At 46.6% G+C, this 25,964-nt stretch overlaps 1 long non-coding RNA gene across 1 annotated transcript in view; it reads right to left on the reverse strand.

Annotated features, from left to right (window-relative positions):
• Positions 1-12,885: 12,885 nt before the first annotated feature.
• Positions 12,886-25,964, reverse strand: part of LOC142570806 (uncharacterized) — a 39,893-nt gene continuing 26,814 nt past the window's right edge. The window contains exons 2-3 of the long non-coding RNA XR_012825686.1: positions 13,709-13,873; positions 12,886-12,967 (exon numbers count right to left, since the gene is read on the reverse strand). This is a non-coding gene — a long non-coding RNA (uncharacterized LOC142570806). The remainder of the gene's footprint in view (positions 12,968-13,708; positions 13,874-25,964) is intronic.

The raw sequence follows: 25,964 nt of genomic DNA on the forward strand, positions 1-25,964 counted from the left end.
TTTAACCGAGGTAAGAGTGTCAGGGAAATGCGTGAATGGCCATTAACGCTTACCGCGCGAGCACCCATTACTATGGAGACATTAGCGGCTTCTTGTGCGAAGGCAACGATCTGAAGAAAGAGCATAATTAACCAATTGAGATGCCCGAGGAAGAGCTCAGACAATGCTTATCCCTTGCTTTTCGTATTTTCTCCGTTTTAGTGCAACACATCGCGAAGATAGAGGCCGCGATTTCCAGCCAAATCTGGGGGTGTCGTAAAATTGCGGTCACGCTTGCTAAATCATTGGTGCGGCGAACGCGGGAGGAAGCCGGCACTGCGGGTGGAGTCCACCCACGCGGGAGCGTAGCCGCCGGGCCGCCTCTGATCATTTGTCGCCGAGCGAGCAAAGGGCGCCCGCAGTGATTACAACGAGTTTGCTTGCATGCCTTTCGGCGTCATATTTATTTTTTTAGTCGAATGCGTTATGTCGCTAGGGTTTTCATGTAATAGAACTGGCGTTCTCTTTAATAGTTGCAAAATATTTATATAGAATTTTTAGTCTGCGAACAATATTTCGCTTCTCTATGAAAGTTCGCTTATATGTTTGTTTATGCTGTATGCGGCCATATAAGCTGAAAATTGTTCTTGAGTCCGATGTATTAGTATTTTCTGGAACGTTTCGAAATTACAACAGTTAGAGGCATACGTACCATTACTATTTTTATCTCGCTTTCCGTTTATGTAACCTACTACCGTACAAATTGCCCTTTGTTTCTTCATTCAGAGAGCCGTACAGTACATCAATGTGTTCCGTAATAGGTGTCAGCATCCGTTTGTGCTAGCAGGCGTGAAAAAGGAGGGAGGAAAACAAGAAAGCTTTAAGAGGCCTGTGGTTCCGAGTTGGAAGTCTAGGCGGCCTTCCAGTTCTGGCGCAGAGTGTACTGGACGGGACCCGCCTATGCGCTTTACGCAGGCCATCGGCAATGGTCGCAGTGTCGGGCTTCTGGGGGAGCTTTGTCATGTGTACAGAAAGAAGGGTCGGCAGAAACGGCTTCAGTGGCTGTGGTAACTAATCACATGTGGATGCTTACGGTGGTTTTTAGACCGCAGCGCTTGAGCTACCGCTCCTACGTTGACTGTCAGCATCGGCGTAACCGACAGAAAGAGCGAGCGCACCGAAGGATGAAAAAAAAAAGTCGCGGTTTCGCCCGAAAGGCGATGCACCGCTTGCGATTGCATATTAGTAGACAGGTATATGAAGTAAGGATAGTAGTTTTATCGGCCGTGCAAACTTGAAAGCATTCACTTACTAACTGAATTAACAAGCATGGTGTCAGCGCGCACAAGCAAACATGAACATACTACACACGTTGAGCGCGGCCACTCGCTGTCAAAACGTCGGTGTCAGCAAGCGCGGCAGCAGCAGCGAGAGAAGCGACGTTCGTGCTGTCTATCGCTTCAACGCAAGAGTGGCGAGAACTCAGCGCGCACAAAGGTTTGAGCCGTCTGCAGACCCCTTGCAAGATACGGCGTGCAAAGCACGAACATGTTGGCAGAGTCGAATCTATTCCCCCCACCCCCCTCCATCCCGTGCTCCCTCACCTGCCGACAGTTGAATCTGAACGGCAGTGTACCCTGCCGTTCAGATTCGCATTCTTTGCTCCAATATATCGCGAATTCAAAACACTTGCCCAGCTGCGCTCACATTTCATATTGGGAAGTATTGTAATCGTGGTTCATTTTTTTTTGGTCGAACAATTACAACAGGACAGTTAGACGTCGATACATGTTTATTTATTTATTCATTTATTTATTTATATATACCACAGCCCAATACAGGGCTATAGCAGGAGTGGGAACATTGCACATTAAAATACATTACACATTAAAAGCACACATAAACACAAAAAATGAATGATCACAAAGAAGCGCTCTGCATGTTAGCGAACTGCTTACCAGTGGCAGCTATCAAATCCTTTAGTGATAGTCAACGAATGTTACCGGGTAGATAATTCCAAAGCTCTATTGTACGTGGAAAACAACTGTACTTGAATGTGTTAGTACGGGCATAAATAGGTGTTATGTTCAAGGCGTGGGAGCTAAGGGCACAACTTGCGTTAGTAACTGTTATACAGCTACAAACAGAAAGACCAGAGGTGCAGTTATTAATTGCATATAAACGTTTTAGGGCTTAAATGTGATAACGCTAAAGTAATGGCTTAATGTGCAAAGCTTGTTGAGAAAGTGCGGCTGAAATTTTGGCTAATGAAAAGGATAGATTTTCGTTGAACGTTATTGTGCGGGCTTATTTCGCATTGTTTGTAGGGGGACCAAACGACAGATGCATATTCTGGAACGAAAAAAACCAGTCAAAAACACAAAGGACAAGAGGAGAGGTTCACACCACAACGACTGGACATATTCTGGAACAGGGTGAATTAGCGTTTATATAAAAGCGGTTTAGTGTCGCGGGGGTCATAGCTATAAAGTGCGGCGCAAGAAACATAGTTTTTCTGGGCTGTCCCGTTTACCTATTCAATATGTTTAGACCATGAAAGATGTTCGGTTAGAATGACACCTAAGTATTTGTACTGAGACACTTTTTTAAGTTGGATGCCATCCAGGCTATAATCGGGCGAGAGGGAACTCTGTCTATTGGAAAACGACATCACGACTGTTTTACTACAGTTGATGTTCATTTGCCACGTTTTGCACCAAGCGCAGAAAGACTTGGGATTAGGCAAGACGGTCGTGGTCATGGTCATCAATGGAGTTAATAGATTCGTATAATACGCAGTCATCTGCATAAAGTCTGATTTTAGTTGAGGTGCTACGAGGTAAATCATTGATGTATATTAAAAATAATAAAGGGCCTAAAATGGATCCCTGAGGAACGCCTGACAACGTCGACAGGAGTTGAGTCCAGTGAGTTAGAAGAAACAAATTGTGAAGAATAATGAAGAAAGCTGGCTATCCGAGAAACAAGACACAAATTATTAAATACGGCGTTTAATTTGACCATTAGTTTGGTATGAATCAGAGCGTCAAAAGCTTTAGAGAAATCAATAAAGATGGCACCCCCTGATTACCTATGTCAAAGTTAGAAGCGATATGATGAACGAAATCGACTAATTCCGTTAAAGTGCTACAGCAATGACGGAAACCATGCTGGGCAGACGTTAGAACAACATTAGAGTTAAGGAATTGGATTGTATGCTTGTGAATAGTGTGCTCTAATATCTTGCATGACTGGGGTGTGAGAGATATCGGCCTGTAGTTAGGGAGAAGTTGTTTATCACATGATTTATACAAAGGCAGGGCTTTGGCTGTTTTTCATTTACTTGGTACTTCACCAGAGTCCACGGATTTCTGGAAGATTATAGTAAGGTACTGAGCTGAAATGCAAGTAACCTTGACATGTTGGGCGAATTGGCAAGTGTAGTGTAAGTTTTAAAATAGTCTTTCAGTCGCGAGAGAATTCTAGTGCTACTGTCTACCAAATCCTTGTCTTTCGGGCTATGTTAAACAGTTCGAATTAATCTAGTGACAGCAGTTCGGTCTATCACTTTGATTTATTTTCGAGATTTGTTGTAAATTTTGCAGCTATCATTTCCATCACTGGTGCTGGGAACTAACTATTTCAAACATATGGCAGCAGCAGTAATTTTGCTTCGAGAGTGCTTATCTTTTTTACGGGGCAACATAGTCGTAAGCACAGCACCTTTATCACCGAAGAGAGAGAGAGAGAGAGAGTGACAAGAAGAAAAGAAAGGCAGGGAGCGTGACCAAGGTATCGCCCAGTTGGAGCTACGTATAGCGGAACAATGTAGGCAGCACACTGTCTTCCCTCCAGTTCATGATCATCTTTCTTTCGCCTTCTTCTTGAGTGTGATTTGAAATATCGCAATCATACCGTTAAAATAGAAATGAAAATAGCTTACGGTATACGCATCTTACTTAAAACATGCCCTTACTTCACGCGTACCACATCACTCTCACTTTCCCACTCTTTTGTGCCCTCTTGTATTTGTTATGATGTAGTATGTCGGGGAAAGACCTATAATAGTCATATTGCATCTCTCCAGATAGTTCAGAACCAAGCCATCAGAATAATTATTTGCAGTTCACGTTTTTCTAATGCCAAATCCCTACTACACGAGAATAACATCCTTACCATTTCTTGACAAACTAAACACAACTTGGTATATTTTTCTAGAGATTTTAGAATAATGAGCTACCACGGATCTCATATTCCCCAGCCAACCAGACGATTCAAAGTACCACGAGATCCGCGTTGAATAGCAATTTTCTTTTCCGACGAGTCCGTACTATGGTAAACAGACTGTAGAATTAACTTCCATATCAATTTGTAACACACTCTTACACTCATAACGAATAACGCAAGATCTTTACACCAATTTCAAAGAAAACTAAAAATGCTTTTATTATTGACGGACTAACGAGAACGTTTACTGTATTCCTTTATTGTGCGCGTTTCTTTGCTCTTGTGACAGTGCGAATAAACTGTTGGTATTTTTCTCCCATAAAGTTTTCCTCGCTACCACGAGATATGCTAAACCTTGTTATTATTTGCAACCAATTCTGTATTTCTTCTGTTAACGTTTTCTTTTTGCTTGTGTACTACCCTATTACCCACTGAACAAAAGACGTCTTGAAGACGTCTTGGGCCAGTCAAAAAGAACTAAAACGTCTACAACTATTTAGGACGGTTACAAGGCGTCTTTTGGCGCACGTCTGGAAGACATTCCGTAAAAGACGGCTGGGATACGTCTCGCTATGATGTCTTACGCTTACATCTTGCTAAGACGTCTTTAAGACGTCATCGGAAGATGGCTTGAGAACGTTTTGCGTAAACATATAAAAGATGTATGTGCTAGTCTGTTTTCGGTTGTATCTAAAAAGAGACATTTCGGTGCTTTTCTGCTTGCACAGCTGTTACATATCGCAATATGGCTAACTAGTGTAAATACGTGCAATTCTTGGTACCCTGTCATACCGCCTACACGTACGTCACGGGCAAAAATCATGCGTAGAGCACAAAATTAATAGCGTTACACTCTGCTGACAACGTGTACGTGCATATGCCAATATCAGTAAAAACTTTAGTAAATACGCAATTTAGTTCATACTAAGTACAAGACATGCTTAAATGCACGTTAAACGTGCACACACAGGCGCAAATAACGCTCTGCACGCAGTTCGACTCATAGCAATCGCAGTTTGTTAATCATTTTTGAAAGAGATGGCTTTATCGTTTGTACTTTTTCATAACGTAAAATAATTCAATATCGATGCTATACCACCATTTGTCGACACAACTGTTCTTGCTGAGCGAAGCGCAAGAATACACACGGACCCGGATATAGCACAGCATTCTTTTACTGTCGCCCAAAGTGGCGACTGCACGAGCGTGGCGCCAAGTCATATCGGCGAGATATGCGCACTCTTTCTCGCGGCAATGTGCGGGCTTTCCCTTTGCGTATCGCTTTCTCAGTGGCAACAGCCAACATGGAGGTTGGTCGGAGCAGAAAAGTCGGTCATCCGAACGCGTAATATAATCGCTCAGCATGTCGCCAAAGAATTCGCAAAATACAATAACTATCTATTGTCTTACGTGGAAGAAGTATTTAAGTAAATGTGGTACTAATACTGGGATATTGAACACGATGCACTTATTCGCGAACGCAAAAATACATACGAACGTATGAATCAGCCCGCTTCCGCTTAAAAAAAAAGCACCTTTGTGTGGAGCACGACAGTCGTGTTGATCACGACTCGTCACATCAGAAACTACAACCGCTCGCGTAAGAAATAGAGTAAAATATTCAATAAATTCACAAAGAATCTTCCCAAATACTTTACGAACAGAGCACAATAAATCCATCGTGATAGCAAAGAGAAAGCAATTTGAATACATTTAGTCAAGGAACAAAATACGGTTCAAAGAAGCAACATGGCAACAATACGACCGACTGTGAAAGAGTAGATCAGCCAATGAAAATCGGCCTATAAGCCCATAAAATAACATATGAAATGAAAATGACAGCACACATGCAGGATATTTTTTTTACTTTAGAGAAGATTGTTAAATTACTAATTAAGCAACGCGACTGGCAAGCAGAAACTAAATTTTCTGAAGCGCGCAATTCAGTGCCAGGTTGTAATTAAACTTTAAGCTCCGACAGCTTAAAGGCGCTACAACCTCGCATGTGAAAATTAGCAATATATTTGCGCCATTTATAAAAGGTAAGGTAGGTATTTGTAAGATTACATTCATTTGCACTGTTCTGAAATAAACAAATTACGGCGCAAGTCACAATAATCAGAACAAATAGTCGCTACGCATGTTAGACTGATCGGTTTATGATAAGACGAAGGAAAGCAAACATTGCGTAAGTCGAACTAACACAGTGCATGTTTGATTTAGTCACTTCCTTTACGGAGGCACAGCTGTCAAAATTCAACAGCTGTCGTCCTGAGGTCACGAATAAGCGAGTTTTGGCCCAAAGGCCCAACCACACGCGGTTAATCGTGCGCGCCTGGCTACGCGTCTAGAGAGGGGAGACGCACAGGAATCGCGCGCATCAAGGAGGTCTTGATCTTGGGCGTCATTGTGGGCGTACGCGACGGAAGTGGAAGCTTGTGTACGGACGTCACGTGGGCCGCATGCACACTTCCGGTGGTTCGGAAAGGCTGTTGAAGTTTCAAAATCGTACGGAGACGTCCGGAGTAGCTGCTGGTTTCGTGTTGCTAGAGCACAGATGCTATGGAGGCGATCAACAACGAAGCGCTGACCACCTGCGTTGAGGGTCGACCTGCGCTTTAGTTACAGCCGAAACACAAGCGCCACAAGAACAAGCACATGACGAGGTGCTCGTGGATCGTCATGCTCAACGCTGCCGAACAGGTGAGTGCTCGGAATTTTATACGGGCGTCATACCGGAGCAGTTTCAATCGTCATCGAGCCCGATCGGGACTGCATTTTGTGATAACGATTGCCTGTACTGCGGAATCAGGGTAGACCCGATCGTGATCGAGAAATTTGATCGCGCTCGATCGCGATCGAAAGCCTGTGTGGAACCGGTATAAGCTGCATCTCTCATCAGCCGACTCGCACATGTCGAAAACGCGTTTCATCTGTGCAGATGACGTTATCACAGCGTTGCAGAAGTGATGGAAGTCATTCGGAATAAATTCGGCACCTTGGAAGACGCTTCAGAAAGGAAAGAGCAACACCGTGCCAGACGACGTTCATGACGGCGTCATCTGGCTGTTTTTCGGCCAGATGATGTTCCTGCGCTACACAATGGAGTGTAGACCGTAAATGATTTCGAAGTTTCCATCTTAGCCGGCGTGTTAAAAATGAAACACGGGATTCTAGTGCTTTCTCTTGACCACGTCGACCGGTGATGCCGTATTATTGTATTATAGCTGGTAATGCGCCGCATTTATGGGGATCGACTCAAAATCGTGCTTACACAAGTAAATCGACACGCAGTATGCATTATATTCAGCTTTGTCTAATTGGCGATAAAAGATTTGTGCGGCATCGCTGCTCCGATTATCGCATATTTCGTTAAGTGTGATCTGGTAAGGGGACATATAAGCAGTACAAGGATAGCTTTCTATATTTATTTATTTAGGTACCCACAAATCCAGTTTGGCTTTGCAGGGGTGAGCAGAGAAAGCGGAAATGCAGGTACAAAATAACAAGTAAAATAGCACATAAAAACCTAACATAATAAAGCATAAGACCGAAGTACAGAGAATATCACGTACAAACTAGGAGGATGAATAAAAAGAAAAGGATTTGCATGATGCACACACAAAAACAAAACACAAAAGATGCACGTAGTTTCCTTTGATTCTGTGCAGTGATCCTAGAAGGCAGCATGCAAGTCAGTGGGCACTATTTAGCCGAGTATTGAATGTTGCTATATTCACATGCGTCTTGGGCATTGCAATGAAGAGCTTTAATTTTGCATTTTGTTGTTTGCCAGCATTGTGCAAATTTGTGCTTCATCACAGACCCTCAAATTTTGCCTAGCTTGCTCAAGGATTCGTTCAATGCCCTTATGCTGTAGAAATAAATGCACCATAGTACCAACGACATTATCAGCTGTGTAATTGATAATGCTTGTTTTTATGTCGGCTCAGCAGTGTCCTTACCTAATTATGGGCTTGCGGTTATTCTGCAGATACCAAGAGCTGTGGTTACTGGTTTAAGCGAAGCTTAAACCAGTAAGGGTGTTGTTGGAGAACACGGTTCCTGCTTAGCAAAATTTCCAAGGAAAGACTAGATGATCCAGTTAAACACTTTTCACTGTGAAAGAAATGATTATTGAAATTTTACATGCCAAAACCACGATCTAGTTACATTATTATATTCGGTATTGGCACTATGTCCGGGACTGGTCACTCGTGCAAGACAGTAGCCAGTAGTCAGCTGGGATGACAATGGTTCACCGACTACATTAATATCAGTATGAGGCATTCAGTAAGAGCTATATTGGCAAGACAGTAGCAGCAGCAGTGGGAAAGTTCAGAGAAGAGGCAAAAAAAGCTTGCCTTTAAGAAACCTTCTGGAAGGGTTCGCTCGCTAAGATCAGCTTTGCTGGGCCAAAACACCCTTTACAAGGCAGATGGCAAGATGACAAACATGATTATACGTAACTTCCTAAATACAAACAACAAATGCACTGACTACTACGTACACAGCTTCACACTGTGTTTATACATATATTCAGTTAAGAAAAACAGTTTAAATTGAGATGAAGTTTAAAAACAAATGAAAGGAAAACAAAGGTACAAGCCAAGAACGTTTCAAGTAGAAAAACTGGAACAGGAGAGAGCCTTATGCTAAAGCAAGGCCTAACAATACTACTACTCTGTGTTTAGAAAGTGCAAGCGCAGGACTTTCAACATAAAATTTTAAGTGGTTTCACTGATTAAATGTAGTGGAATGCTTCCTGCTAAATATTTTCAAACTGAAACATTCCAAATATCATGCACTGTTTTGAGTAGCCGGTATCACCAGGCTTTAGGCATGCAGATCTCAGAACTGCTTAAATGCATCAGAAGCAAAAACAGAAAAAAATCTGGAAAGCTACACTTAAGCTCATGCAGAAGCTGTTCACTCAGGTTGTGTAGGCAAGCCACTTTTGTCCCTACAAAACTGACTCAGCTTCGGCGTTCTCTAATAAAATGACACCTTAAAACAAATGTGGACGGACTTGATCCTTCATATATTTTTGGATTCAGACTAGAACATTATTTACACATTGACAGTATGTGCAAACCTTATTACGCTCACATGCGGGACGTCCGCCAACCTTCCACCAGTGCCGCCATCGAGTGAGGAGGGAAGCGCTGAAGCCATCTTAATGAAAAATGTCCAGTTTTCTAATCTGGCAACACTTAAGGTGCCATCACCGTCTAGTAAAGAGTCACAAGCGCCAGTATTGACTCTGTCTTCGGCGTCGCACGAGTCTGTGGAGTATCTAGACATTTTGGAATCTCTTGAGTCACCGATGCTTCAAGAAGTTCTGTTTCCTGAGGCTTCTGAGGCACTCCACAGCAGGCCGCAGTCACAAGCATCGCTGGCTTCAGCAGGCAGTCGCAGGCTGGATACGTTGCGAAGCATTGCTTCTGAAGCCACAACGTCAAGAGGGAGGAAACGGAAAAAGAAAGATGAGAGTCAGTTAATGTTGGAGGAATTAGGCAATGTTTCAAGTGCAATCATAAGATGCAAACCACAGGACGTCCTCAAATTTTCGCCGTCTCTCTGCTCAAACACATGAGAGAGGTCAGTGAGGATAAGCATCTTGAAATGAAAACTAAATTGATGCAAGTTGTAAAGTAATTCAAAGATTAATGTTTTTAATGTATACCTTTTGTATAATAAATGAAATCATTGATGAATTTAATTAATTTATATTGAAATGGAGAAATAAGGAGGAAAATGAAATTGGATCAAAAGATAACTTCCCATTTTGGGAGACGAACCCACAACCTTTGAATTATGCTTGCACTGCTTTTCCAATAGCGCTGCAGCAATGGCTATGCCTCTGAAAACCTTCTTGATCATATATGTGCATGTAATAGATCTCATTCCGGTAGTGTTAGCAAGTGCTACTTGTGCAACAACACTCCCAGAGCCTAATCTAGTACACGTAAATATTCTAGGAAATTGGTTGTGGAATGGCCTCCACTGTAGGTCTATTTGTTTTAGGTTTAGGTCCCACCAGTGGCAAGTTATATTTTGTCCACTTTTATTTCCCTTGTCCTTGTGACCTCGACATTAAAAATAAAACTACAGTTATTTTCATCTATGCTTTATTACGTTTCCTTGTCTGTTGGTGTCATTCATCAGTCTTTAAATCCGGTGACCGCAAATTAGCCTCTAATTACCGTCCTATTTCCCTAACCAGTGTGCCATCAAAATTACTCGAACACATTATATCCACAAACCTAATGACACATCTTGAATCTATCAACTTTTTTTATCCGCACCAGCATGGTTTTAGGAAACACCTTTCATGTGAAACCCAGCTTGCAGAGTTCATACACGATTTGCTCGAATCCATGGATGCCAACCTCCAAATAGATGCTATATTCCTCGATTACTCCAAAGCATTTGATCGGGTCCCACAAAATCATTTACTACAAAAACTTTCATCACTAGGAATACCCGTCAACCTAATCCGATGGATCGAAAGTTTTCTTTCAGGGCGCAAGCAGTTCACTTCCACAAATGATAGCCACTCTCCTCTTTCCAATGTAACATCGGGAGTCCCTCAGGGCGCTGGCCTGTCACCACTACTATTCCTAATTTACATTAATGACCTCCCTTGCAATATAAAATCGGAATTACGGCTTTTTGCCGATGATTGCGTCATATACAGAGTGATTAGGGCAACCAGCGATTCATCTTTTCTTCAGTCCGATCTTGACACTGTCTCCTCTTGGTGCGATAAATCCCTCCTCTCCTTAAACATTAACAAATGCAAATCCATGTCTTTCACCAGAAAACGCACCGTGAATCTGCACCAATACAGTATTGGCTCATTTTCCATAGATTCCGCATTATCCTACAGATATCTTGGCCTCCATCTAACACCATCGCTATCATGGGTAACCCACGTTCAAAACATCTGCGCTGCAGCCTCTCGCACACTCGGATACCTGCGCCGTAACTTGAAGGCCGCATCCCCCGACATAAAAAAAACTAGCATATATAACATTCATTCGCCCAAAACTAGAATATGCCTCATCCATTTGGCACCCATCACAAGCGTACCTCGCCGCTAACCTTGAAGCCGTGCAGAATCGCGCCGTCCGATTTATATCATCATGCTATTCAAGAAAAACCAGTATTACCGCGCTGAAACACTCCCTGGCCATCCCATCACTCGAGTCACGCCGCATTATATCTCGCCTCTGTCTTCTTCATCATTTCTACTATCACCCACGCACGAGACACGAAAAGCTGCAACCCCCGCACAGGACGTCCAGCCGCCTAAGCCATGACCATAGCATCGCACGCATCAACTGTCGCACCCTAGCTCTAAAGTCATCATTTTTTCCGGACGCGATAGCACTATGGAATGGCCTGCCAAATACCATCGCATCATGCACTAACCGCACATCATTCCGGGATAAATTAAATGACCATTTTTCGTGAGGGCAAAAGGTTCCTATCATATTAGATTTGGCACTCTGAACCGTTGATTATCTTTATTTTTACTTGTTTTCCGTGTGATGCCTTTTTCATTGTATTTTTCTCGTGTATTAATTGAGTGCTTCATATATACATATATATATATTTTTTTTCTCTCGTGTTTAATTCCCGTGAAATTTACTTTGCATTGTATACGCGTGACAAGAACATTTAACTGTTACATACTCTTTATTTGTTATTGTTATCTCTTGTCAATTTATTCTTTCTCTTTGACCTTGATTTTGCTCCCCCCTTATGTAATGCCTTCGGGCCTTTAAGGGAAAAATAAATGAAATAAATAAATGAAATATCAAAGCCCCTCAGTTAATCTTTTTTGTTCATTTTACATTATGTTGTATTTGTATTTTTGTACGTAATTATTTAAGAATTTCATAAAGTTGATATATTTGGGCCTGGTTGGTTGGCCATTGCTGCTGTAGAGATGTGTGAACATGCTTTAGCAACACACCTATGAGAGAGAAACAAGCACTGACTTGCAACTAAAGGTTGTTTGTTACAAGACAAGTGTTCATAGACTTCATCTGTCCTTACTCATTGAACTTGTCTTGCAGCAATGAACCTTTTTGAGTTCACCGCCTGTGCATGTAGAGTTTGTGCATGCATCTACGGGTGTCTGTACATGCCTGTAAAGAAAAAAACATGTAATGGACGGTCAACCAATCCCCATTAAAATTTCGGTTATATGCTGCAAGTTGTAAAGCATTATCTCGGGGCGTTCTAGCACCGCAAGCATTTTTCAAATTGTCTTATTATGAAAAGAGATAGCAGAAAGTGAAAAGTATTATCACCACCTAGCCAGGAGGTCAGGTTCACTGCCAACATAGACAACCACGAGCCATATTTCCTGCTTTTTTTTTTGCTGTTGCATGGCTCACTTCCAGAGTTGGTTTAGCATGTTCTGCGTTGGAGGTTTGGCCAAAGTCTTCGTACGTAACCAATGACTTGAAGGCAATGCGTAAATGAGGCATTTCTACATATGACCTCGCTTCTCTGGCAGGAAGCAGGGCTACCTGATAGGAGCCGTGAAGAGCATGCGAGCTTTAAAAAATTCAGCTTAAAGACTGTAAGAAATTTCTGCTGCTGTCATGCTGTGCAGTAGTTTATTACATCGCAGAAACAATCGGCACAACACGACTTACATAAGCATTGCAGAGTCTAGCCGTCTCAATCCCCACATGGTAAGCAAAGGTAACGTCTTTTATGTCTTTGCCCGGATGCCAAGTAGCTGGAATGCAAGTTGGAAAAAAGATTAGTACCCATATCTCAATTGTTGTTTCCACATTAATTATGATGACATGACTTTTCCTGACAATGATTTCCATGGCTGTGGGGGCACTTCTTGGGTGACATACGATCAAAATTCTTTTGTGTAGGTTAGCTACCACTTTTATTTAATGCTGCATGTGCAAGCATTCTTGAGTACATGTTTTACAAGTGTCGCAAGGTCAAAAGCGCTGACGTAGCTTTTGTGCAATGCCACAAGATCGCAAAGTTTTTCGATTAATTTAGCCAGAACAGCTACACTGGATATGCGCTAAGTGCAAACTTTCAGACTTTGTGATCATGTGATAATTTTTTTTCAGGTATCTTTCTCACGCGCATTGTCAGAAGCTTCATTACTATTTCTCTTGTTTTTATCTGTGTTTTGTGTCCCATCCTTTATGTTTTTATGAGTTAATAAATATTTACTTGTGTATAATGAACTAGATTATGTATTAGTATTTTTATGCATGATCATTGTCAGTTGCTTCGTTCTTTCTTTTATTTTGCTTCAATGTTTTGTGACCCCTCCCTGCTTTGGCTGCCAAAAGGCGGCGGGCATTATGTAAATAAATAAAAGAAATGATGCATTAAATGACAAAGAACCGGTGTACTGTTGTATTCCTCAAATCGCACATTATTACTCTAGGGGCAACTATCCTTTACAAACCTAAATGCTATAGAAAGTCAACTATCCTTTACAAACCTAAATGCTATAGAAAGTCGTTCTCCAGGCTGCAGGGGTTTCTCGAATGTGGTGTCGCCGTGTGAGGTCCACTGGTGCAAAGCTCAATAGCTTGTCAAATAGCTGCGGCGTCATGCGAAAGAAGTTGTAGAACAATCCGTGGTCATCCTGACGCATCCGTTGCATCTGTAAAAAATGGTACATTATTACTTGACAGAAAGCCCGTGCCCTACCCACAAACACGCGCAGGTATCAGGAGCTGTACACTTTTCACTGACACACACGCGTAGCCACTAGCCATGATTAACTTTACCCCCTGTTTTGTTTATATTGTGACACACTGACGAAGAAGATGTTTTAAACATCGTCGGAAGAAGACGATGTTCTGGGCTTCGCGCGCTGGCTACCATCTTCTCAGCTGATATAATTATTGTAAATATTCTGTAAATACAGGTCTGACTGTTTTTAACCCCGTAACATTTTTGGTGAAGGTTGCGGGATCATTATCAAGACGGATTTACGCAGCGGGCGCTCCTTGGCTGCATCTACAATGCCAGCACAAGGCGAGGATGCTTCGGGCCCCTCGGCACCCACGCCCACCGTCATTCTAGCACAACCCCGCGACCCAGGAACCTTTTCTGGCACCGACGACGCTGATGTTGAAGACTGGCTTCAACTATATGAGCGGGTGAGCGCCCGCAACCACTGGGACCAGGCCATCATGCTCGCGAATCTGATATTTTACCTCGTTGGCACGGCGCGCGTCTGGTTTCAGACCCACGAGGAGGAACTTACCAGTTGGGACATTTGTAAACAGAAACTTAAAGATTTGTTTGGCAAGCCAGTTGGACGTCAGCGCGCCGCCCAGAAAGACCTGGCTTCGCGTGTCAAGACGTGCACTGAATCCTACCTCACGTACATCCAGGACGGGCTCGCTCTATGCCGCAAAGTGTCCGCAAAGTGTCCACAAAGGTGTCCGAACCAAATAAGGTTGCACATGTGATTAAGGGCATAGCAGATGATGCCTTCCATCTGCTTGTCTTTAAGAATTCTTCCACTGTGCAAGCCATCATTACCTAATGCCGGCGGTTTGAAGAAGCCAAGAGTCGCCGCATTGCCCAGCCATTTCCTCGCCTTCCCAACACGGCGGCTACGTCCAGCTGCGAAGACCTCCGCAGTCCGCCCACACCCACTCGCTCTGATGACATACTCCATGTCATCCGACGTGAAATAGAAGCCGCATCTCCTGTCACGACTCCAACTCATGGCCCCGACAATTGCCAGGCGACCATCTCATTGATACAGTCTGTCGTGCGCCAAGAATTGGCCAACGTTGGCTTGACCAACGTCTTCTCAGTTAATCGCCCTGACTACACTCCGTCCAGCACTGTCATACGTACCCGAAGCCTGAATGCACCAACGCGGTATCGCAACCCGGCCGAATGGCGTACACCAGACGACAGGCCTATATGCTTCACTTGTGGCCGTATCGGCCATATTTCACGTCACTGCCGGTCTTCGTTGAATTCTACCCCCTGGCCCTACCACCCTTCCCACGGCCCTCATGCTGCTCCCCGGTTCGCCCCGCAAACGCAGCCAGCAAATTCTGGCGACACTTCTCGTCCTACCCGCTCTAGCCGCTCTCCTTCGCCACGTCGCCGCTTCTCCCGATCGCCCCCATCTCGCCGATCACGGTCCCCTAGTTCCTTCCGGCGCACCCTTCCGGAAAACTAACGGGTGCAGCACCTGGACGTGATGCTGCCAAACCGACCCGACGCAAAAGTCTTTTTTTGACCTTGCCCGCACATCGGAACCTCATTAACGTGAACGTGGATGGTGTACCTGTTACGGCTCTGATTGACACTGGCGCGCACATATCTGTGATGAATGCTCAGCTTCGGAATCGTATCAAAAAAGTCCTTACTCCTTTCCCGTCGCCTGTGGTCCAAATCACCGACGGTGGCACACCAGCCGTTATTGGCATGTGTCCGGCTCGCGTGAGTGTCGCCGGACATCATACTTCTGTTTTATTTTATGTTCTAGAGCACTGCCTTCACGACTTCATTCTGGGCCTTGACTTTCTGTCTACACATTCCGCTTTGATATACTGTTCTGCTGGTGATGTGCAACTCGCTCTACCTGCTGCTGTTGACCGTCCCGATAGTGCTCCGATACGGCTATGTTCCACAGAGCATATTCGCCTCCCTCACCGTGCCGTTACCTACATAGGTGTCTCCCCCGTTCCACCTGTCCCGGACGGTGACTACATCGTATCTCCTAATCCGAATGACCTGCTCTCGCATAACGTTGCTTTCCCTCACACCGTCGTTGCCATTTCAGACAACACATCCTGCCATCCGCTTATGAACTTTGGACTCTGTACACAAGTACTGCCGCGCGGAATATCCCTGGCGCAAATAACGCCAGCCAGAGACTACCACATTTCAGCTCTAACTTGTGACAGCTCCTCATGTTCAACGCTTGCTTCGCCCCCTGTCCCTTCAGATTTGAATGCCCTAACAAAAATGATTGCTCCCGACGTTCCTCCCCAGCGTGCTCAAAAACTACGTTGCCTCCTTGCCTCATACTGAGACATATTCGACCTTGGAGAACGCCCTCTAGGACAAACATTTGTCGTAAAACATCGAATAAACTCCGGTGATGCGAGCCCGATCCATCGGCGAGCCTACCGCGTCTCGCCTACTGAGAAACATGTCATCCAACACGAAGTTGACTAGATGCTTTCACGAGACATCATCGAACCTTCTTGCAGCCCATGGGCATCCCCTGTTGTACTAGTTAAAAAGAAGGACAACAGTTGGCGATTTTGCGTCGATTATCGACACCTCAACAAGGTAACAAAGAAAGATGTCTATCCGCTACCACGCATTGACGATGCCCTGGATTGCTTGCATGAAGCTAAATATTTTTCGTTCATCGACCTTCGCTCCGACTACTGACAAATTGCAGTCGATGACATGGACCGCGAGAAGACAGCTTTTATTATTACCGATGGCCTGTATCAGTTCAAAGTGATGCCTTTCGGTTTATCTAATGCCCCAGCCACATTTGAACGAATGATGGACGCCCTCCTACACGGTTCCAAGTGCTCCATCTGCCTCTGTTACCTGGATGACGTGATCGTTTTATCTCCAACTTTTGCGACACACCTCGAGCGCCTGTCGACGATTCTATCTGTTTTCAGTCAGGCGGGGCTACAACTAAATTCGTCCAAGTGCCACTTCGGTCGTCGTGAAATTTCTGTGCTTGGGCATCTCGTTGATTCTTGTGGCGTACGCCCCGATCACGATAAAATACGGGCAGTCAAAGGCTTTCCCGTGTCAACATGTGCCAAGGATGTTCGCAGCTTCTTGGGCATTTGCTCCTGCTTCCGTCGGTTTGTCCGAAATTTTGCGAACGTTGCACGCCTTCTCAATCAGCTCCTCAAGAAAGACGCTGCATTCATTTGGGGACCTGAGCAAGCTGGTGCTTTCACCGAGCTGATTGGGCTGCTTACGTCCCCGCTCATTCTCGCTCACTTTGACGCGTCAGCTCCAACATAAGTTCGTACTGATGCCAGTGGCCATGGTATTGAAGCTATCTTAGCGGAGAAACAACAAGGGCGATAACGTGTTATTGCTTACCCCAGCCCCCTTCTTTCCTCTGCGGAGAGCAATTATTCTATCACCGAACACGAGTGTCTGGCTCTCGTTTGGGCAATGGGGAAATTCCGCCCCTGTTTGTACGGCCGCCAATTCACAGTCATCACTGATCACCACGCTCTGTGTTGGCTTTCGTCCCTCAAAGATCCTTCAGGGCGCCTTGGCCGCTGGGCTCTGCGCCTCCAAGAATATAACTATTCCGTTGTATACAAGACCGGCCGGTTACAACAAGATGCGGACTGCTTGTCGCGCCATCCTGTCGACCCACCTGACGTTTCTGCGGCCGGCATACCTGTCAGCGTTCTCTCTCTGGCTGCTTTTCGCGACATTGAAGCCGAACAACGTCGGAACCCCTCCTTGCAACACCTTATTCAACGGCTCACTTCAACGACGCCCGATCCTTCCCTTCGCATGTTTGAACTTCAAGATTGTATATTGTACCGCTCTAACATGCACCCGGACGGCCCTGCCCGACTCTTCGTTGTGCCTGAGCATCTGCGTAAGACTGTTCTCGCCCAGCTTCATGATGTACCGACTGCAGGTCACCTTGGCTTGTGACGGACTTATGACCGCGTTCGTCGGCGCTTCTTTTGGCCTGGTCTATACCGTGACGTCTGCCGTTATGTCGCTGCGTGTGATCCCGGTCAACGACGCAAAAAGTCAACCACGCTCTCTGCTGGTCGCCTTCAACCACTTGACGTACATCAGAACCATTCTTCCGTGAAGGTGTTGATCTTTTAGGCCCTTTCCCTACGTCCGCTTCGGGAAACAAGTGGATTGCTGTAACAGCAGACTACGCCACCCGATATACAATCACACGGGCTCTTCCGACATGCTGTGCAACCGATGTCGCCGACTTCCTCCTAGAAAACGTAATCCTTCACCACGGCGCCCCTCGCACCGACCGAGGCAGCTACTTTCTTTCAAAAGTTGTCAGTGACATTCTACACTCGTGCGCGACTAAACATCGACTTGCTACTGCTTACCATCCACAAACGGACGGTCTAACCAAGCGCTTTAACCGCACCCTTACTGACATGGTGTCCATGTATGTCTCCGATGACCATCGCGACTGGGACGTTGCGCTGCCGTTCGTTACTTTCGCCTATAATTCGTCTCGCCATGATACCGCAGGCTTCTCTCCATTCTTCCTCTTGTTTGGGCGTGACCCTACGTTACCTTTCGACACCGTTCTGCCTGCTAGTCGGAACTCCACATCCGAGTACGCCCGTGAAGCCATCCTCAAAGCACAAGAAGTACGCCATATTGCCTGACGTCGACTTGTGGAGTCGCAGGACAATCAGTGGCGCTTATATGACGCCCACCATCGTGACGTCCATTACACACCGGGCGCCCAGGTCTCCTTTGGTCGCCGTCGCGACGCGTTAGCCTCTCTGAGAAGTTACTTTCACGCTACTCCGTCCCTTACCGTGTCTTGCGTCAAGTAACTGACGTCACGTACGAAATCGCCCCTCTTGAGCCAACCGTGGCTCAGCATCGCTCCGACGTGGTCCACGTCGTGCGTCTTAAGTTCTATCACTCGCCCGCCCCCTAACCAGCACCGAGCCTGTGCTTCAGCCGCTGGGGGTCATGTGACACGCTGACGAAGATGTTTTAATCATCGTCGGAAGAAGACGATGTTCTGGGCTTCGAGCGCTGGCTACCATCTCGTCAGCTGATATAATTATTGTAAATATTCTGTAAATACACGCCTGACTGTTTTTAACCCCGTAACAATACGCTTGAATACAAACGCTGTGTCAGCAAAACAGGAGAGCCAGTCAACGTTATACTAAGCAATAACTGTGCGGCCACTGCCAAGAAGCTTCCGAAAGCAGTTGCACAGCATTTTAACCTGTCAGGTCACCAATTTAATTACATTACACTTCAAATTTTACTGTCACACTTCCGAGAGACAGAAAATATAGGAACTCATATCTCGTCCACAAGCTTCATATATGACAACCAACACGTATAAAAAGGTGTTCTTGAATCCATGTGTTATACGAATGGCACAAACATAACTCGCCGCCCTTAACTTTTTTCGTAGGGGTGTGCTAATACGAAATAGAAGATATAGAATCGAATATCGAATCAAACGAAGAAAAAATGAGCTGGATATCTAATAAAACATTGAATATAACAGAGAATTTATTACAAAACATAACTATAACAAATTTTGTGCAAGAGGGTGCTACACAAGCTCAGTATAAACAGTATGGTCTACTTTTAATAATGAAGGGAGCTCCAAATCAGTATTCCAGCAGGTGTTACACCTCTGTTTTATTATATGAAGGCCTAGAAAATACTTCTTTTATTAACAGATTGTCTCTTGAATAGAATGAAGTGCTTCTTCCCCTCTGAAACTGAAGATTTAGTGACGGTGTGTTGTACTGCATACACGGGTTAAACAGACGCCTGTTGAAACGGCGTAAAGTATCGTCACCGCGTATCCAATATATGATCTGCGTGCCTCCGGCGGCTAATCAGCGCGATCCTCGCCTATGCTTTCGCGCTTTCCGGAGTACACCCTGCTCTCGTCGTTCCCTCCGTTTGCGTACGTAACGTTATCGTTTCGATCGGTGCTATCAACATGAACGGACCTTGTGCGGACGACGCGGTGCCGTTCTGTGAAATGTGGCATTCGCGCGCTGCGAGTACGATCCCCGCATTACTATTTTAACCCTTTCACTTATGTCTCGTATATGTGCGCACGTAAAAACGCTGATAACTGATTGCTGTCCCGAAGAAGATAAGTCCCTATGTGCAAACACTGGCTCCTAGTTCTACCACTGTAGAGATCATCGAAACGAAAGAAGTTACTAACAGCCGTAAAGTCCTTCTTTACGCCGTTTAAAGATGGGCAGGACCCACCAACGTCGTTGCAGGCGCTTTCTGCGCTCCCGCCGTCTTTGCAAGAGCAGCAGCAGCAAAAGCTTCTTTCTCATGTGGTACATTGCGGGCAGAGAACGCTGAAGCCGGCGAAGCAAACGGCTAAAGGCACGTTTATAGTCCAACGTTATCGGCGCGCGGGTGAGCGTCGTTCGCGGTCAGTTACGCTACGTCGGTTGTGCTGCGCCAGCCGAGATGGCATCCCCTCTATACTTCAACGCGCGTGCCATCGGCTGCGATCTTCGGAGCATGCGCAGGATGTTCTCCAAGTCGCGCGCCGTCCACAAAAGCCGTCTGCGAGTTGTGTTGGCGCCTTTTTCTTCGCGCGCAATGCATTGTGGTACGGGAGTTCCGCCGACTCCGACGCGCGAATGGCTCAGGAGCCATATCGGCGCCGGGCCCGTCGGGGCGCGTCGGAAGCCACCGGTTACGTTGGCTGCGCCGGTACGCCCGACTATTGGCCTCGAGCTCCACCACTGGAAAAGCTCGCGCCACCGTCGGCGTGACATGCTATTAGGGATCACGTGGGCATAGCGGCCGCGTCGGCTGCTTCGGGAGCGCCGAAGCAAGCTGAAAACGAAAGTTTAAATTCCCTCGTACGCTGAGGTCCTCATTTAGTGGCGAAATTTTCCCGCTTCGAGTGTCTCCTTTACAACGCTTGAAAGCACTACAACAGGTACTGGCTGCCTTTGAAGGCGCGCAACATGGTAGGCTATTGCTCGGTGCCGCAATGCCGAACGTACGCAACGGAGCCCGGTGTCAGCCTTATTCACACGTAGCCGGAGGTCAAGCTGCGTGAAGCTTGGCTCGCGAAACATAAAACCGGCAAAGAGTCATCGGCTACAACCCGGGTATGCAGCAAGCACAAACGCGAGGAAGATTTCTGCTACAGCGCCGCGTCTGCGATCTTCGGAAAACGCGCACTGAGACGCTCGCCCGAGTCCGCTACCCGACTAATGTCATGACGGTTTGGTCGATGAACTTGTCCATGCTATAGATACTGGCAAGTTCACTGGAGTGGAAAGGGAGCGTAAGGAGCACATTATAAGGAAGTATGACATAAGGACATGTTTGTGCTATGAATTAATGCACTGGATTACAAAGAAGAAGCAGCGGGAAATCGCACGCTGAGAACACCGATAAACATACAGTGCGACGCAACTCGAGAAATAATATTGAAATGTCGAAGAATTTAGAAGAAAAAAAAAGATTGGATCGTCGCGACGGCACATCCCCGTAGGCGTCAATGTTTCTACAATGAAGTTATTTTTGAACAGCTCTGATAGCGCCCACGCAACAATGGTTGCTTGTATACTGTCAAATGCTCATATTCTGCGGCCTAAAGCTCATGGCACGGTGCGAAAACGCGCACGCGGCGAAAGTGAAACAGTGCGCAGACAAGCATGCAGACGCGCAGTCGGTCGCTGCGAATCTGTGCGATCGCTGCATTGAGACTTCATTCTATTACGCTCCATTTAGTTATACAAACACTATAAGGACATATTTCACATAGTTTGCTCTCAGCGTTTACCTACCTTTCACGCAAGAAGCCGGTTCGGGGGACTCCATGGCAGCGACCGCGCGCAGTGGTGTTCACTGTACGTATTCGGTAAAGAGATAGCGTCTGTAAACGATTGTGTGCTTTCACTTAGCCCAAGATTATTATTTAGACAGTAAAAAACTTCTCTCGTTTCGAAAGTACTTGCACAAATGTCCGGGAGAGCTCGCGCGTGGTGTTTTCTGTGAGCGCTGACAGCAAAACCTATGAGGAGTGCGCCGCGTGCTCATACTACGCCAGCGAGGAGCTTCCGAGAGATGGCGACTCCGTAACTCCTCGACGCGAATAGAGGGGTCGTTTTCGCCGACGTGACGTAGCGTGCGCGCGCGCGGGCGTTACGTCGGACTATAAACGGCCCTTAAGCAAAAGCTCGACCGTAGTGTCGTGCGAGTTCGCGCACAGTTGTCAACTGCAGTCGTGGGCAAGCAGACGCTATCGCGCGTGATGTTGATCATTGATGTAGCTTTAGTTACCATAACAATGTGTAGATACAAACGGCGCACATTTCCCAACTTAAAATAATATACTAGCTCTAACATTGATAAATTAAATAGAAAAGGCTAGGCATAATAAAATTAAGAATATACGTTTCTCAAAGCCAAAGCCGAACGTTTCCGCCATCGCTGAGCCGCTGGTCTGTCGGCCCTGTGCTATGCGCAGCGGAGCGCGCACGTGAGCGCGTATCGTGTGGCTGGCCGCCCTTCCCTTCGTCACCCGCGTACGCGCTCGCAGACGCGTACGCTTACGTGTACGCGTAGCGAGGCGCGTATCCCGGGCTGCGTGTGGTTGGGCCTTAACAAAACATCAAAGCACGTCGTGAGGCTTATAGCGCGTGAAAATACGAGGACGAACGGAAGACGTGATTACGGTCACATATACAGACACACGAGCACATTCTTCCAGAACGTCGGCCGTTTCGCTGATTTATCCAAAAAGAAGTATAAAATACCAAAAAATCGAGAGCGAAGCTGATGCACCCGTCAATGCTGAAATATATCACGGCCGGACTAGATGGGCGACGAGACGCGACCGACCGTGACCACATACATGTGGTTAACGGCGCGCGCTGCCATGCCAGATCGGAAGGAAGATCGGAGTTTTGTGCTTTGCCCCACGCCCGACGGCCCAGGCGGCATCTCGACGCTTCGAACTATCACGTGACCGAAAGCCTTGACAGATAGGCGTTCCTTAAGCTCGCCCTCGCTCGGCCTTTAAGTTTTCTATACCAACCTTCCTTTCCACTCTTTCTCCCTTTCATATTTTTCCGGCGGGAAGTGGAGCCGGTTGCCCGGCAGAGTCAGTTGATTCGCGTTTGCGCCTATGTGGGTAGGCGCCTTTGTTTAAATTTAGAACACTCGCAGGGCAAGCTCCCCGTTTTGTGGTTTCGACGCGTTGACCAACGACCCTTGTTGAACCTTGGAGTACGCGGCATTGCTTTGATTCGTAAAGCGGATCGCCGACAAAAAAAAAAAAAGTGAGTACCACATGAAAGCGCCTTATTTGTGTTAATTGTCACCCTGAAATGGCCTTTGCATGGACATGTCACGTTGGCGCGCTGCGCTCGAAGGGTATACTGTGAGCTTGCCGTGGTGTCCGATCTAACCTTAAGACATCTAATTTCACATAGAAATGAGTGATTTTTTTCCAGATTGTGAGGGACTATTTCTCGCGTTTTCATGTTTTTCTCCGTGAACCTGACACGGTTGTAGTGCTAAGATGTAATACTAAGAGAGAAGCTTTAATTGCAGCCATCCATGGTCCGCGGAATGCGTGCGGGAGAGTTAGTACCCCTGTATATACAGGGGCATTAGGGCGAGTTAATTATTTATGATAGGCTTCTCATAGCGGGTGCTGTACGCATCCCGAAACTACAAGGATTCAACCAATGTCGGTCGTTTCGCTACATAACACTGCGTTTCTGGCACTTCCACTGGTCCACCATTCGCGCATTTAGTATCACGTACGCGACCAGGCAAACTCGCATAGTCGAAATAAAACAGTGCGGCCTCGGCAGCGGCAGGCCGTCAAGTGTAGTCAGCTCGAAGGTATTTATGCTAGGATACAACGGATGCTTTACCAGATGGGCGAATTAAACAATAAAGTCAAGAACACACTATGCCATGAAGACCCTGAAAGAAGAATACGCAAGGTTGAGTTTGGCTCGCGCAAGCGGGTCGACGAAGAGAGCAGCAACCCACGCATCAAGGCGTACAGGCGCATAAACAACACGGGTGACGTCAGGGACGCCGACAACTGCGACGGCGGTGGCATGAACGTCAGCAATGGCTAACACCACACGCAGCGTGCCCGAACACCTCGAGATGTGGCAGTGGAATTGTCGCTCTTTCAACAAGAAGGCAAGTTCTCTGCAATTCTTCATTCAAAATCACCTATACCCCCCGACGTCATCTGCCTTCAGGAGGTCGGGAACCAGCCGATCAGGCTACGGGGTTACTACGTAATTAAACACGCGGGATCACCAAAGGTCGCGGTTTTAGTTCACAAAACGGTGACAGCCGTGGGACAACATTACCAACATCATGACATTAATCACGTGCTAGTGGAAGTCCTCCCGCAGAAGAGGAGTAGACGTAGCACTTTCATCCCGAATTTGTACAGTCCACCGAGGGTTCAGAAAGACGACTTCCGCAACATCATTTACGAGAGCGTGAGAGCCGCTGGCTGCAACCAGCTGGTAGTGGTGGGAGACATGAACGCTAGACACACGACTTGGGGCTGCGAACAAGACACGCAAAAGGGGAGGTCGCTCCTCGATGCGGTTGACCAAATGCGCCTCGAATTGATAACCAACCTCCTCCAACCAACCCGAGTAGGCAACAGTGTAAGTCGAGACACGTTTCCGGACTTGTCATTTGTCAAAAACGTAAGGGAATACTCATGGGCGCACTTGGGCGAAACATTGGGCAGCGATCACTGCATCCTCAGCATCTCGGTATCCACGCCGAAATTCAAGAGAAAAATTGGCGAAATTAGGCTTACGGACTGGGAGGTATTCAGGCAGTACCCCCCGCCCGAAAACGGTATAACGGACATAGCGGACTGGATGCAGCACCTCCGGGACGCCCACATCCAAACCACTAAAACCATCCAGCGCCCGGTCGAGACGCCCGAAGTCGACCACCGGCTCTTACACCAGTGGGAAGCCCATGAGGGCCTCCTCAAACGGTGGAAGCGACAGCAGTTAAACCGGAAAGTACGTCTACGAATTGAGAAAATAACAGACGAAGCCAGAAATTACGCACACGAGCTGACGCAGCAAAATTGGGTACAGTTTTGCACCTCGCTCAAGAGTACCCTGAGTACGGCGCAGACGTGGGCTATCCTACGTTGCCTGATCGAGCCCGACAAGGCGAAATTGACAACCAGTCGGACGCTTCTAGAAATCGCTCACAAGTTCCCCGGAAACGACCAGGATCTGATTGACATCCTAAAAACCAGATACCTGGGTAGCGACCCCATGCAACCCGGCCTCCTAAAATATGAAGGAGAACCAAGACTGAACTGGACGCTCCCATAACGGAGGAAGCGGTGTATGCCGCGGCACGAGCCTCCCAGCGCAACACTGCTCCCGGAGTTGACAAAATCACCAATGCATTGATTAGGAACCCGAGCCCGATGCACATCCAAGACTTGACCGAATACCTAAGCGAGGAACTCTGGAGCAAGGGCGACGTACCGAACGAGTGGAGACACGCGGAAATCGTGACCATTCCCAAACCCAGCAAGAAGCCCGCGATCGACGCCCTGCGTCCCATCTCGCTGACTTCGTGCCTCGGCATGCTGTACGAGCGGATCATCGAAGCCCGCCTCCAACATTACATAGAGGACGGTGACCTCTTCCCGCACACCATGCTTGGCTTCAGGCCGGGACTTTCTGCGCAAGATGCGTTCCTAATCCTAAGGGAAGAAGTTCTCAAGGGCATCCCGAAGGGAGGAGAACACCTCCTGCTCGCACTCGACCTAAAAGGGGCCTTCGATAGCATCTCTCACGAGGCCATTCTCAAGGGACTGAACGACATCAGCTGCGGGGAGCGCATCTTTAATTACGTTAAATCGTTCCTGACGGGCCGGACGGCAACCTTCGGAATAGGCCAGACTCGATCGGATACGATCGACGTGCCGAACAAAGGAACACCGCAAGGGG

Source organism: Dermacentor variabilis, chromosome 2 (assembly GCF_050947875.1).
Source record: "Dermacentor variabilis isolate Ectoservices chromosome 2, ASM5094787v1, whole genome shotgun sequence".
NCBI classification, from domain to species: domain Eukaryota; kingdom Metazoa; phylum Arthropoda; class Arachnida; order Ixodida; family Ixodidae; genus Dermacentor; species Dermacentor variabilis.